The sequence below is a fragment of the Papio anubis genome, chromosome 4, assembly GCF_008728515.1.
Source record: "Papio anubis isolate 15944 chromosome 4, Panubis1.0, whole genome shotgun sequence".
Taxonomy (NCBI): Eukaryota; Metazoa; Chordata; class Mammalia; order Primates; family Cercopithecidae; genus Papio; species Papio anubis.
Window position 1 is genome coordinate 9,296,060 of NC_044979.1, and position 13,364 is coordinate 9,309,423.

Sequence of the window (13,364 nt, forward strand, 5' to 3'; positions counted from 1 at the left end):
GTCAGGGATTAGATAGGCTGTGTCATTTTTCCCCCAAGTGGGTGGATTGGGTGGAGCTTATGACCCAGGACCAACTTTGGTGATTAAAAGTAAAACAGGGTACGGGGCACCTAGATTTGAACCAGGAACCTCTTGATCTGTAGTCAGATGCTCTACCCCTGAGCCATACCCCCGGTCATAGGAGGATAGTGTAATTAACACCATTTTTCATGTGTTGACACACCAAGAGCAAGACCAAGCTCTGCCGGTTGGGATGTCCAGGCCAGTTCTGTTTCTCTGAACTCTGGCGCCCTCCTGTCACTAATACTTGTTTCTCCATCATCACTTCTGTGTGCACCTGGCTAAGGACACCCTGGTGGCCTCATTGACCTTTATAAATGGAGAGACCCTTCAAGTCATCCAGATAATTCTCTTAGTAGCAATTGTTGTGCATCATGTGAGGTGTGCTAGGCTGGGGACAGAACTGTAACTAGGTGACACCACCTTTCCCTGCCCAGTGGCTGTGTCTGGAGACTTGTATTTCACATAGAATACTGTTCGTGTTAATTTGTCAAGTGAAAAGCAAATTAAAAAAAAAAAACTCAAAAAATAATAGTCTTTTAAAAATGTGGCACATGTCCACCATGGAATACTATGCAGCCATAAAAAAGAATGATATCATGTCCTTTGGAGCAACATGGATGGAGCTGCAGGGCATTGTCCTTTGCAAACTAACACAAGAACAGAAAACCAAATACTGCATGTTCTCACAAGTGGAAGCTAAATGATGAGAACACATGGACACAGAAGGGGACACTACACACTTGCACTTACTTGAGGGTGAAAGGAGAAAAGATCAGGAAAAATACCTATGGATAGTACATGACTGACGAAATAATCTGTACACCAAACCTCCGTGACATGAGTTTACCTATGTGACAAACCTGCACATGTACCCCGAACCTAAAATAAAGTTAGGGAAAAAAAAAATGATTGTCTATAGTGTACCACTTGTAGGACTTTATCCTTCAAAAATATTCCTATAATTGCATGAAGACACATATATGTGGAGATTCATGGACAGCGGTTTTTAAATTCCTCACAGCAAACACTGGAGACCATCTAAATATCCATTGGCAGGGAATTGGTTAAAACCAGGCTTTGTCTCCTACCCTGGAGGGGATGAGGAGAAGGTGAAGGTGCAGAGAAAAGCAGAGGATGCTGAGGGGAGTCTATACCTTGGTCTTCTCAGTCAGGTAGAAAACAGGTCATCCAAAGAGAATCAAGGAGGTAGGGTGGGAATCATTACTTGGGAAGAAGGGCAAAGTGTGAACCAGGCATGGTGGGAAACGGAGAAGAGGTGAATTAGAAAGGAATGGAATCATTGCTCATTAGGAGAGAGGCACTGGTTGAGGTCAGACTGGCATAGATTTGCAGTGGGACCATTTGTCTGGCTGTACAATTTACTCCAGCAAAGACTGGCTCCCCCAGAGCAAAGATGGGAAAGGCCAATGGCGAGTGTATCCGCGGAAGCAGAAGGGCTCATGAGGGAGGTAGACAGACCACAGGCCAAGCCCTCAAAGGAGCTTGAATCATGACTGAGAGGCCAAACATGGGGTTCATAATAGGCAGGCAGATAGCTGAACCCCAAGGTGTCTCTGGGGTCATGGGAAGAGAGAGGTAGACAAGATTAAGGTCAAAATGAGAATAATTAACCATTTTCTATAACAGTAAGGGCATGTAAACATCAGAAGAGGTGTCATTGAAGGAGTTTTCTGATTCTAAGATCTTGAAAGAGAATAAGTGATGATCAAGTTTGGCTATGAATGCTGAACAACCAAAATAACAAAGGATTAAAGTAAAATGGAAAGAAGCAAACAAACCAGAAGCTTAAAAGCTACCACGTAAAAGTCCACAGCTAGGTGGTCCAGGCATGACTTTTCATAGGGTCAAGAACCCAAGTTCTCCTTTCTGACTGTCTGTCTGGCTTGGCTTTCATCCCAGCATATGCCATCAGCCACATCAGCATCTCATCGACCTCCCAGGCAGCAGGAGATGGAAAAGACAAGTCTTTGCTGTAGGGACACCCATCACTTTCACCTGCATCCCATTGACCAGTCTTATGCCTGTGGCCTTATAGCTCCAAGAGGGTCTGGGAAATGCAGATTTCCTTCTGGGAAGCCATGTGCCCAGCTGATAACCAAGAAGCAGAGTAGAAGATAGTACTGGAAAACTCTGAATCTATGCCTCACCACACCCGTTGAGAGCAGCAGTGAGTGGAGTTTGTGAACATTCATAGAGGCAGCAGGATGGAAATCTCGGGAGGCCTTAGCATTAGAAGCACATTGCCATGGTGTTTGACATTCCTGAGGGCAGAAGGAGAGGGAGGTGAGGAAAATAAGATTATTAGCCTGGTTCTAAAAATATCCTGTTTGTGGAGTCCTGTATATCAGAGAAGACATGAATGGTGAGAGGAGAGAGTGGTGGAAGGAGATAGCTTTGAGAGAGGAGAAGCAGGGAGGGATGGTGGAGGAGCTGGGGTTTGGGGGGCAGTGTGGAGAATGAAACTGAGAAGGTGACCCCACCCTGTCTATTCCAGAGGTTGAAGGGGAGGGATGGCTTCAGGGGAAAGCCAGCCTTCAGGTGTACAAGGATGGATAAAAAGGCAGACTTGCAGGGAAAGGCTAAGGAGGAAGGAGACTGTTTACAGAGTAACTGGAGGGCTGGCGGGCTTGGGTGGAGGAGCTGAAACAGTAATGGGGATACAGGAAGGAGACTGCCTTGAGAGACCATTTACACTAACAGAAGGCATTGGATGGCAGGGACGCGAAAGGGGCAAGTACCCAAGTTCTAGGCCAAAGCTCTTAAGTGTTTGTAAAACTGGAACAGCAAAAGCTGCTTCTTAAAATCCTTAAGATTTTGTGGGTATCTAGTGGGCATATATATTTAAGGGGTGTACGAACTGTTGTGAAACAGACTTACAATGTGAAATAAGCTCACCATGGGGAATGGGGTATCCATCCCCTCTAGCATTTATCCTTTGAGTTACCAATGCCACTTTTTAGGGGGGCGGAAAAAGTAGTACATAAAAAGTTCACGTATCTTGTTAACAAAAGGAATCTACTTCAATGAATAGGAAATTATGAAGCACATCATTGAAAATAAAAGAAGCTCTGTTTTTCAGGCCACTACATCTTACACTAATAAGGAGAGTCACAGGATACAGAATATTTTCAACTCAGGGGAGTATAGCAAAGCACCATTTGCTAAATGATCAAATTAGACAGAGCCTCAAGTGACACTACGCTTGGCCAGGCTCTCTCTTCAGTGCCTGCTTCTCTGTTGTGTTTTCCAGCCATTCAATGTAAAGATAGTAAGACTTTCTTACTTTCAGATAGTTTTATTACAGGAACATGTTTTTAATCTATCTAAAATATAAACTACTGTTGTGTACATAAATCTGAAGAATTATTAAATGTATTTTAGGTACTTTTTTAAAAGGTTCAGAAAACATGATTAGTATAAGGGATACTAAAAATCTTGAATTGGTGCTTCTGAATTCTATGCTGTATAGCTGAACCTGCATGAATGTTGAGATTTGTGTCAAAAAAGCTGTTTGTTCTCTAATGCATAGGATGCCATGACATCCTCTAGTTTTTGAGATGGTTGGTATAATTCAGTGATCCCTTCTGCAGAAGTTTGCTTTTAAAGCTTAACTATAACATAAAATTGCCTCTGATAGTTGGAACATCTGAACACAATGTAGAACTTTACTTATACTTCAACATGTTGACATTTAATCCTCTGCAAACTGTCTTGGCCTTCTAAGGGCTTACTCATTGAGCGATAGATCTTGGTGGTTTGTTTTGTAAATAGAAGACCAAGCCACCCCATCCCAGGCAGAATGACTGGATCCAGAAGGGGTAAAATTAAGACAACTAGGAAATGCTGAAAGAGCCTTTGTTCCTGAAAGATGCTGTTCTGGTCCAGTTTTAAGTGCTGTCCACATAAGTGTGAAATGAAAATCAATCTTGGGGCCCCCAGATCACTCAGCTAAAGGGAAAAGTCCAGCTGGGAACTGCTTAGGGTAAACCTGCCTCCCGTTTTATTCAAAGTCACCTCTCTGCTTATGAGATAAATCTGTATCAGACTGCCTCTTTTAGAGAGGCTTATCAGAAATGCAAAAGAATGCAACCTTTTGTCTCTTCTCTACCTATGACCTGGAAACCCCCTCCCAGCTTCCAGTTGTTCCACCTTTGCCTGGCATTGTCCCACCTTTCCGGACGGAACGAGTGTACATCTTACACATATTGATTGATAGCTCATGTGTCCCTAAAATGTATAAAACCAAGCTGTGCCCCAACCACCTTGGGCACAGGTTGTCAGTACTCTCCTGAGGCGGTGTCACAGATGTTCACCCGCAGCCTTGGAAAAATTAACTGATTAACCCTAATTAACTGAGACCCTTCTCTAGATATTTGGGGTTCACCTAAGAAGAGGCAGAGTGGGAACAATGCAGTCTTGGGCTAAGGAGACTTCTTGGAAGCTCTGCTAAAGTGGGGTCTTGCCCTTTGCTACAGTCTAGATCCCCCTGAGAAGCTTTCACCATGCCTGGGCCCCACTCTAGATGTTCTGATTTAATTGATCTGGGGTGGGGCCTGGGAAATGGCACTTTTACGGACTCTTCAAGTGATTCTAGTTTATACCTGGGGTTAAGAAACACCACATTCTAGCCTCACCATTTGCTGGTTTCAGGAAAAAAAAAAAAAGAAAGAAATGTTTACCCTAGTGTCTAATAAGGAAGAAGTTAAAATGTGGGCACCTATGTAAAAATGTCAAAATTAAAAATGCGGAGGGGGTATCTGGAATTGAACTGGGGGCCTCTTGGTCTGCAGTCCAGTGCTCTAACCCTGAGCTATACCCCCTCCTGCTGTTGTGGGGGTCAGTTAATGTCTTTGACTCGTGCAGTCACACCCAGATGACCAGTTACCTATGCGTTGCTACTTCATAATGGAAGCTCCTAGGAGCTGTCAGGCCTACCTCAGTGAAAATTCATTGACCTTGTGCATAACAAGAGGCAGTTCCCCCTCCTCAAATACCCCCGTGCCTGTATCTTCCCTGCCTTGGGTCCTTGGTTGCGGGCAGTACCCTGGAAAAGCACTGCCAGTGGCTGCTAGAATGGCCTTGAGAGTCAACCTCCATTACCTCTTATGGTGGGCACGTTCAAGAGAAACTTTGTGTGACAGAGGTGTCTGTTCTAACACACTTAATGACAGAGTTGGGCCTGGCTCTCCTAGTCCAGTATTCCAACACAACTACAATCTAGGACAGAAGGTGATTCTTCCAACTTTCACTTCTTCAATTAATTTAATGGAGAATGATAGAGAAGGAGCGACTCCAAGAAATAGTGAGAAGTCGGTAGCTGAGTAGAATTCGGAATCCCCAAAAGCCTTAAGAGGGCCAACATTAACATAGTTCCAAGGACTAAAATATGTTGCTAGAGAACAACCCCACTTGACTCATTTTTGTCTTTAAGTGACAGGGTATTTTCCTGTCATCCAGGCTGGAGTGCAGTGAAACAATTATAGCTCACTTCACCCTCCCAAGTAGGTGGGACCGCAGGTGTGTACCATCATACCCAGCTAATATTTTTTATTTTTTTGTGGAGGTGAAGTCTCACTATTTTTCCCAGGCTGGTCTTAAACTCCTGGCCTCAAGCGATCCTCCTGCCTTGGCCTCCCAAAGTGCTGGGATGAGAGACATGAGCCACTGTGTCCAGCCTCCCACGTGACCTTTCTGATGGCAGGCAGAGCCCTGTCCCTTCTAGAAGGAACACTTGGAGTAATACTTGGGTTAGCTCCTTTTCACCTCCTCAGCTGTGCTAAGGCCCTGCTAAGGCTTTTGTCACAGGAGCTGGTAAACTGTCTCTTCTTCAAACTGCCTTTCTTTCCTACTGGAATTTTCTCCTTTACCCACAGGCCTTTGCCTTGTAGCCCTGGGCACCTTCTCAGAAGGCAGCCAGCAGCCAGCCACTCCTCTCCGCTCCTGGCCCGACAACCTCAGGAAACACTGACTTCCGCAGTGATTTCTATGATAACGTTAAAATCCTCTGGCTTTCCCTTTTCTGCAGTAGGGTGGACTGCCAAGGAAGATGAGGAGGATTGATGAGCCTGCAAGAGCACAGAACTCCCCACTGGCAGGGCCTGGGCAGCAGCCTGGTGAGCGGATCACCTGAGGTTGGGAGTTTGAGACCAGCCTGACCAACATGGAGAAACCCCATCACTACTAAAAATACAAAATTAGCCGGGCGTGGTGACTCTTGCCTGTAATCCCAGCTACTCGGGAGGCTGAGGCAGGAGAATTGCTTGAACCCACGAGGCAGAGGTTGCGGTGAGCCAAGATCATGCCATTGTACTTCAGCCTGGGCAACAAGAACAAAGTCCAGAAAGTCGCAGAAGACCCTGGATATCGTTGGATGCTGGAGGCCCAGATGTCAGTAGTACAATGATGAATGGGCATTTCCAGGCGGAAGTCTTAGGCCCCACCCGTGATGAGGAATCAGGAAGGAGACAGCCTTGCACAAAGGCGGATACAAGAAGGGCTAAGCAATGGCCGGGCGCGGTGGCTCACACCTGTAATCCCAGCACTTTGGGTGGCTGAGGTGGGCAGATCACCAGGTCAGGAGTTGGAGACCAGCCTGGCCAATGTGGTGAAGCCCCATCTCTACTAAAAATACAAAATTAACTGGGCGTGGTGGCGGGCACCTGTAATCTCAGCTACTCAGGAGGCTGAGGCAGGAGAATCGCTTGAAACGGGAAGGCGGAGGTTGCAGTGAGTTGAGATCGCGCTGCTGCACTCCAGCCTGGGCGACAGATAGATTCTGTCTCAAAAAAAAAAAAAAAAAAGTGTATATTTCATGGATTGTTGTGTAGATTGAATGAGTTAAGCTGGGTAAAGCACATAAAACAGGACTGGCACGTAGTAAATTCTGTATACCGTTTGCTGAACAGATAAAAAGCTTGCAGGGAAATCAGCTAACATTCATGAGAGCCAATAAACACAAGAGAATAAAAACCCACATGGCAGGAGAAGGTATCTGTTGCACATAACTGATGAAGGGTTTATTCCCAAAATACATAAAGTATTGCACAAGACAGTTAACAAATAGTTATCTTAATGAAGATAAAAAATGAAGAAGAAACTTGAGCAGTCACTTCACAGAAGAGGACATCCAAGTGACCAATAAGCCCAAGAAAAGATGCTCAAACCTCATGAGTCTAGAAAGGTGCAAATTAGGCTGGGCGTGGTGGCTCATGCCTGTAATCCCAGCACTTTGGGAGGCCGAGGAGGCTGGATCACCTGAGGTCGGGAGTTCAAGACCAGCCTGACCAACATGGAGAAACCCTGTCTCTACTAAAAATACAAAATTAGCTAGGCTTGGTGGCGCATGCCTGTAATCCCAGCCACTCAGGAGGCTGAGGTAGGAGCATTGTTTGAACCCAAGAAGCGGAGGTTGTGGTGAGCCGAGATTACGCCACTGCACTCCAGCCTGGGCAATAAGAGCAAAACTCCATCTCAAAACAAAAAGGAAAGAAAGGTGCAAGTTAAACCACAGTGAACTATCACTAGAATTGTTGCTAGGATGGTTTAAATGAAAGAGACTGATGTTACTCAGTGATGGTATGTAGAGCCATAGTAACTCTCATCCCCTGCTAGTGGTAGTGTCATTTGCTCTATCCACTTTAGAAAACCGTCCGACCTTATTGGCTAAAGTCAAAAATAGAAACACCCACTTCCTCGGCAATTGTATTCCTAGATACAGAGATTAAAGAGTGTCTATGTACGTGCAAGATTCTTGTTCATAGCAACATTCCTTTCAATCTTCTATATCTTGATTTAGGAGGTGGGTACATTTGTGTGTATGTATACAAATTAATTGAGCTGTACGTTAAAGATTTCTGTACCTTATGTAAGTTATATTTCAGGTTAAAGTAAATAAAAAGATGTTGATACTTTTTTTCATTTCTGGAATGTCTTAGTTGATTCATTTAAAAAACATATTTGGTGATTTTTTTAGAGTCTTTTGCTCCTCAATTCAGTTTCCATTTCCCTTTTATTTAAGAACATTTTTGTCTTTCAGTTTTCAATTCAAAGCTTTCACCACCCCACCATTTAATAATATTTCTTTTTATATTTTAGGTAGGCAGCTAGTAGCATATTAAGGAGGTAGAATATTTGTCCTCGCTTGCCAAGAATTTTTTTTAAATCATGAAGGTGTGTTGGATTTGATTGGATGTTTTTCTTCATCTATTTGAATGACGTGATTTTTCTCCTTTAATCTGTTGTCTTAGTTTAGATTTCTTAGAAAGAGACTCTGAAACTAAAATGTAAGAACAAGTAGTTAATTTGGAAGATAAGTTCAGGAAACACCAGTGAGGAGTGGGAAGTCAGACAGAGAAAGCAAAGAAACCAGTAAAAGGTGGTATCAATCTAAATAACAGGCAGAGAGAAGCCCTCTGAAAAGCAATGTAACTTATTTAGGGAATGAGCATGGGCAATGGGAATACAGATGTCATAGTAAACTATGTTTGAGGAAGTTGTAGTAAGAGAAAGGTTTTTTTTGTTTGTTTTTTGTTTTTGCGTCGGGGACAGAGTTTTGCTCTTGTTGCCCTGGCTGGAGTGCAATGGCAAGATCTTGGCTTACTGCAACCTCCGCCTCCTGGGTTCAAGCGATTCTCCTGCCTCAAGAAGCAAGGTAAAAGACACTGGTGGAAAACGCTGACTCTGCCTCACCACACCCTTGAGAGCCACAGTGAGTGGAGTTTGTGAACATTCGTAGAGGAAGCAGGATGGAAATCTCGGGAGGCATTGGAAGCACATTGCCGTGGTGTTTGACATTCCTGAGGACAGAAGGAGAGGGAGGTGAGGAAAATACGATTATTAGCCTGGTTCTAAAAGTGTCCACTGTTTGTGGAGTCCCGTATATCAGAGAAGACATGAATGGTGAGAGGAGAGAGTGGTGAAAGGAGATGGCTTTGAGAGAGGAGAAGAATGGAGGGAGAGTTGGGGTTTGGGGGCAATGTGGAGAATGAGACTGAGAAGGTGACCCCATCCTCTGTGTGGCCCATGCCAATCTAAGATGTATGTGGATAAAGTTAGCTACCAAAATTGAACATAAAGAAAAGAATGGAGAACCTGGATCTGAATCAGGGACCCCTTGCTCTACAGTCAAAAGCTGTAGCCCTGAGCTATGCCCCCCTGGCACACTGAGGTTAACTAGTTAATATATTTTATCAGTATGGGAGCACTCAGCTTTGTGAAATTAAATGATGGCTTCCCTCCAAGACTGACTTTCTGGAAGCTGCCAGACCTGATTCACAGCTAGACACCTTCCCTCAGCTCTGCAGCTCACCAGGCCTGTCCCTGGGTGGAGCCATGAACAGCAGAAAAGGATGGAAGCTGCCTGCAGAACCCCCAGTCATTTCCCATTGTTTTTTCGGGTTAACCCAAGAGCTGGCCACTGGTCTCCAAAACAGTCCACAGCCTCTGACCCAAGCTCCCAGCCTAGCTCCCTTTTTCCGGCAGTGAAGACAGAGTGGACAAATATAACTGATGATAAACTGCCTAGCATGATATTAGCATATAGTAGGGCATAGTAAGCGTTCAAAAAGTAACACCAGTTCCTGTCCTTGTCTTTTGGCAAACCCCCAAACCAGTATCTGTTATGTCTTCTAAATGATCTCCTTAGACAAAGTACTTGACCTGGTTCTTCACTGCAGCACACAGGACTCCCTGTGGCCCACAGAACAAAGTTGGAATTCCAAATCATCTCATATGAACAGACTCTTGAGTCTAATCCCCTACCTCCAAGCCTTGGGCCACAGTCACAGAGTGGGCTGAAATTCACTCTGTGAATTTGCAGAGCTACAGGAGTTGGGTCTGCAGGGGCAGCACTGCAGAACCTCTATCTCCCTTGTTAGAGTAGCTGAGCCAGGCTTTTGGCCTACAAGGTTGAAGCAAGGGTGTGAGTGAGCTCTGGCGTGGGAGAAACCAATTCTCCAGGGGGAAATATCTGCCCTATATGGGAACGCTGCGTGCTGTGATGTGTCTCCCCAGGACTGGCCACAACTCCAGTGCACAAACTGCTGCTGTGGGAAGGAGCCAGGAGGGTGATAACTTGGGATGCCATGCCCTGTCTGTTTCTGGGAAACCTGCTGTAGTGCTACTCTCTGGTCTGCCCTGGAAAAACCCAGAAGCATTCTGCATGACAGCTGGAGAAATTACATGTATAGGGGGAGCAGGGAGCTGGATACCAAGAATATGAGGGATACCCATGGAACTGGTGCTGGAAGAGATGAGAATTTATCCAGCCAGGGTGCAGCTGGGTAGGCCTGAGGTGTAGCTTCCAGTTCCAGGGAAAATCATAGGTGGAATGGATGAAAAGAAACTGGAATATGACCAACAGCTTCTGTGAAGAACATAACAGCTTGTATGAATAGAAAAGGTGCAGTAGGGGGCACCCAGATTTGAACTGGGGACCTCTTGATCTGCAGTCAAATGCTCTACCCCTGAGCTATACCCCCTACTTGTCATGACTGTTTAATAAGCACCTTTCATGTTGGTAATCACACCCAGCAGTCCTACAGCACATTGAAAGTTCCCGCTTGCTTTTAGAGAGTAAGACCAGCAACGGATTTTACCACAAACTCACCCCAGAAAAGTCCATCCCCAATTCCCAAACCCTAGCCCCTGCTCACATACCTGCACATCTCCCCGCTTTCCCTCAGTCTGTGGTGACGGGAGCAGCTGGGAGGAGTGTTCCCGTTTACTGCTGGAACAGCCTTTAGGTCTACATGTCTGATTTCTTCTTGTTTACAAAATAGCAGTTTGGAGACACAAATTGAGACACATGCAATACTGACATATAAAGATATCTCTCAGTCTGGGATCTTTGCATTAAATCCAGTTCATGAAACAGTTGGCGAAGTTGGGGAAGTTCCCAGGCCCTGACATGGATCAGAGAGCAGTCCTGGGAAGCATCATGGAGACAACATAGCATGAGGACCACACAGCTCGTCCAGGTTTTGGCCAGAAAACTCCGCTGCTAGTGTGGAAAGCTCTACCCTGAACTATACCTCCATTCCCAGTGTGTGACTGTTTTTAATGTTACATATATTTTTATAATTTATGGGAAGTTTGGACTGGTTGGAGCCCACCACCTCGCCACAAAGCCTCCGTAGCCAGACTGCGTTTCTAGATTCCTCCTCTCTGAGCAGAGTATCTCTGAAAGAAAGGCAGTAGCCTCATTCAGGGCCTTGTAGACAAAACTCCCATCTCCCTGGGACAGAGCACCTGGGGAAAGGGGTGGCTGTGGGCACAGCTTCAGCAGACTTATACTTTTTTTGCCTCCCGGCTCTGAAGAGAGCAATGGATCTCCCAGCACAGTGCTTGAGCTCTGCTAAGGGACAGACTGCCTCCTCAAGTGGGTCCCTGACCCCCGTGCCTCCTGATGGGGAGACACCTCCCACCAGGGATCGACAGACACTTCATACAGGAGAACTCCGGCTGGCATCTGGCATGTGCTCCTCTGGGATGAAGATTCCAGAGGAAGGAGCAGTCCGCAGTCTTTACTGTTCTGCAGCCTCTGCTGGTGATACCTAGGAAAACAGTGTCTGGAGTGGACCACCAGCAAACTCTTAGCAGACCTGCTGAAGAGGGGCCTGTTAGAAGGAAAACTAACAAACAGAAAGCAATAGCATCAACATAAACAAAAAGGACGACCACGCAAAAACCCCATCTGAAGGTCACCAACATCAGAGACCAAAGGTATTTCTCTATTTCTCTCTCTTTCCCTTCCTTCACTTCCTCCCTCCTTCCCTTCTTCCTTCTCTTCTCTCCTTTTTTTTTCTTCTTTTGAGACAAGGTGTTGCTCTGTCATGTAGGCTGAAGTGCAGTGGCATGATCATAGCTCACTACAGTCTCAAGCCATCCCACCATAGCCTGCTCTCTAGCTGGGACTCCAGGTACATACCATCACACCTAGGCTCATGACATTTCACAGGACATATACGCAGAAAATGGTGGCATTAGCATGATTTGAGGGTGAGGTTTTTGGCCCTCTGATGTCAAAAGGCCACCTCAGGCACTTGCACAGATCCAGTTGAAGAGTCAGTTGTCTCAACCAGTTTTAGCTGGACAGGAGCTGGCCCAAGTGCCTGAAAAACAACTGAAGTGACCATCACCATGTGACCTATGAACGTTATCTATATAGCCTCCTATGAAAGTTAAGTTTCTGCATTCAGCATTGAGGCTTTCAGGTACAGTGGCCTTCAGCTTCATGGAAAAAGGAAAATAATAACAAGAAGCAAGCAACAAAAAGCAAGCAGGGCAGGTGGGTCTGATCAAATTAATCCCTCCATTTCAAGGCAAGCAGGAAACAACCTGCCTTGGGGGTTCAGGGGTTACAAGGCACAAGTGAACCACTTGGAAGTGGCCCTGGATCTTCACTTATTTTTGCATCTGTGACCTTCACCATGAGACTTTGCAGATCTTCCCACTAGAGGTGGAACCTGCTTCCCTGCTCTTGAATTAGGGCTGACTTGCTTTGATCAATGAGATGTTAGCACATGTGATGCAAACAGAGGCTTCAAAGCTGCTTGCATAGTTGGGCCTCCCCCTTTGCATTTCTGCTGTCACAAGAAGAATGTCCCCTTGCTAGCTGCTACTCCTCCAGCTGGGATTGTAGAAGGAACACACATGGGGCAGACTTGAGCCCAGCTCAGACAGAAACCAAGCACAGAGGGAGCCACAGCTTGAAGCAGACACCAGGTCAAGCCCAGCGTACATCAGCTGATTGGCATCCATGCTACTGACCTATGAGCACGAGAGTACATGCTTATGGTTTCATACGGCCGAATTCTGGGATGATTTTTTGTGACACATTGTTGTGGAAATACCTGACAAATACAGCCTTGATTCTTACCCCTGCCTCTCCCCCAACCCCCATCCCCTGTGCCCATCAGGTACTGAGTAAGGGAATGGGAGGAGACAGTTGAAGGAGTTCAGGTTGTGGCTTCAGAGTAGAAAAATACCATTAGACCAGTGAAGGGTCTCTGGGAAAAGGAGGGGTGAACTCATGACCAGAAGAGCAGTCTCTAGTCAGTTGTGGTAGAGTTGCCAATTTCCATAAGCTGGCTGGGAATGAATACAATTTACAGTGCACCATAGCATCCTTGGGTGTGGCGACACAGGTGAAATATGTAAGGAGGAATATCTACCAAGCAGGGGGTTTAGCTCAGGGGTAGAGCATTTGACTGCAGATCAAGAGGTCCCTGGTTCAAATCCAGGTGCCCCCTGCTGCCACTTAGCTGTGGGTTCTCCTTTCC

The 13,364-nt window shown here is 45.7% G+C and overlaps 1 protein-coding gene across 1 annotated transcript in view; it reads left to right on the top strand.

Moving 5' to 3' along the window:
• The window catches only part of LOC108585201 (protein ZNF767-like), a 50,145-nt gene that overhangs the window by 12,443 nt on the left and 24,338 nt on the right, over positions 1-13,364 (top strand).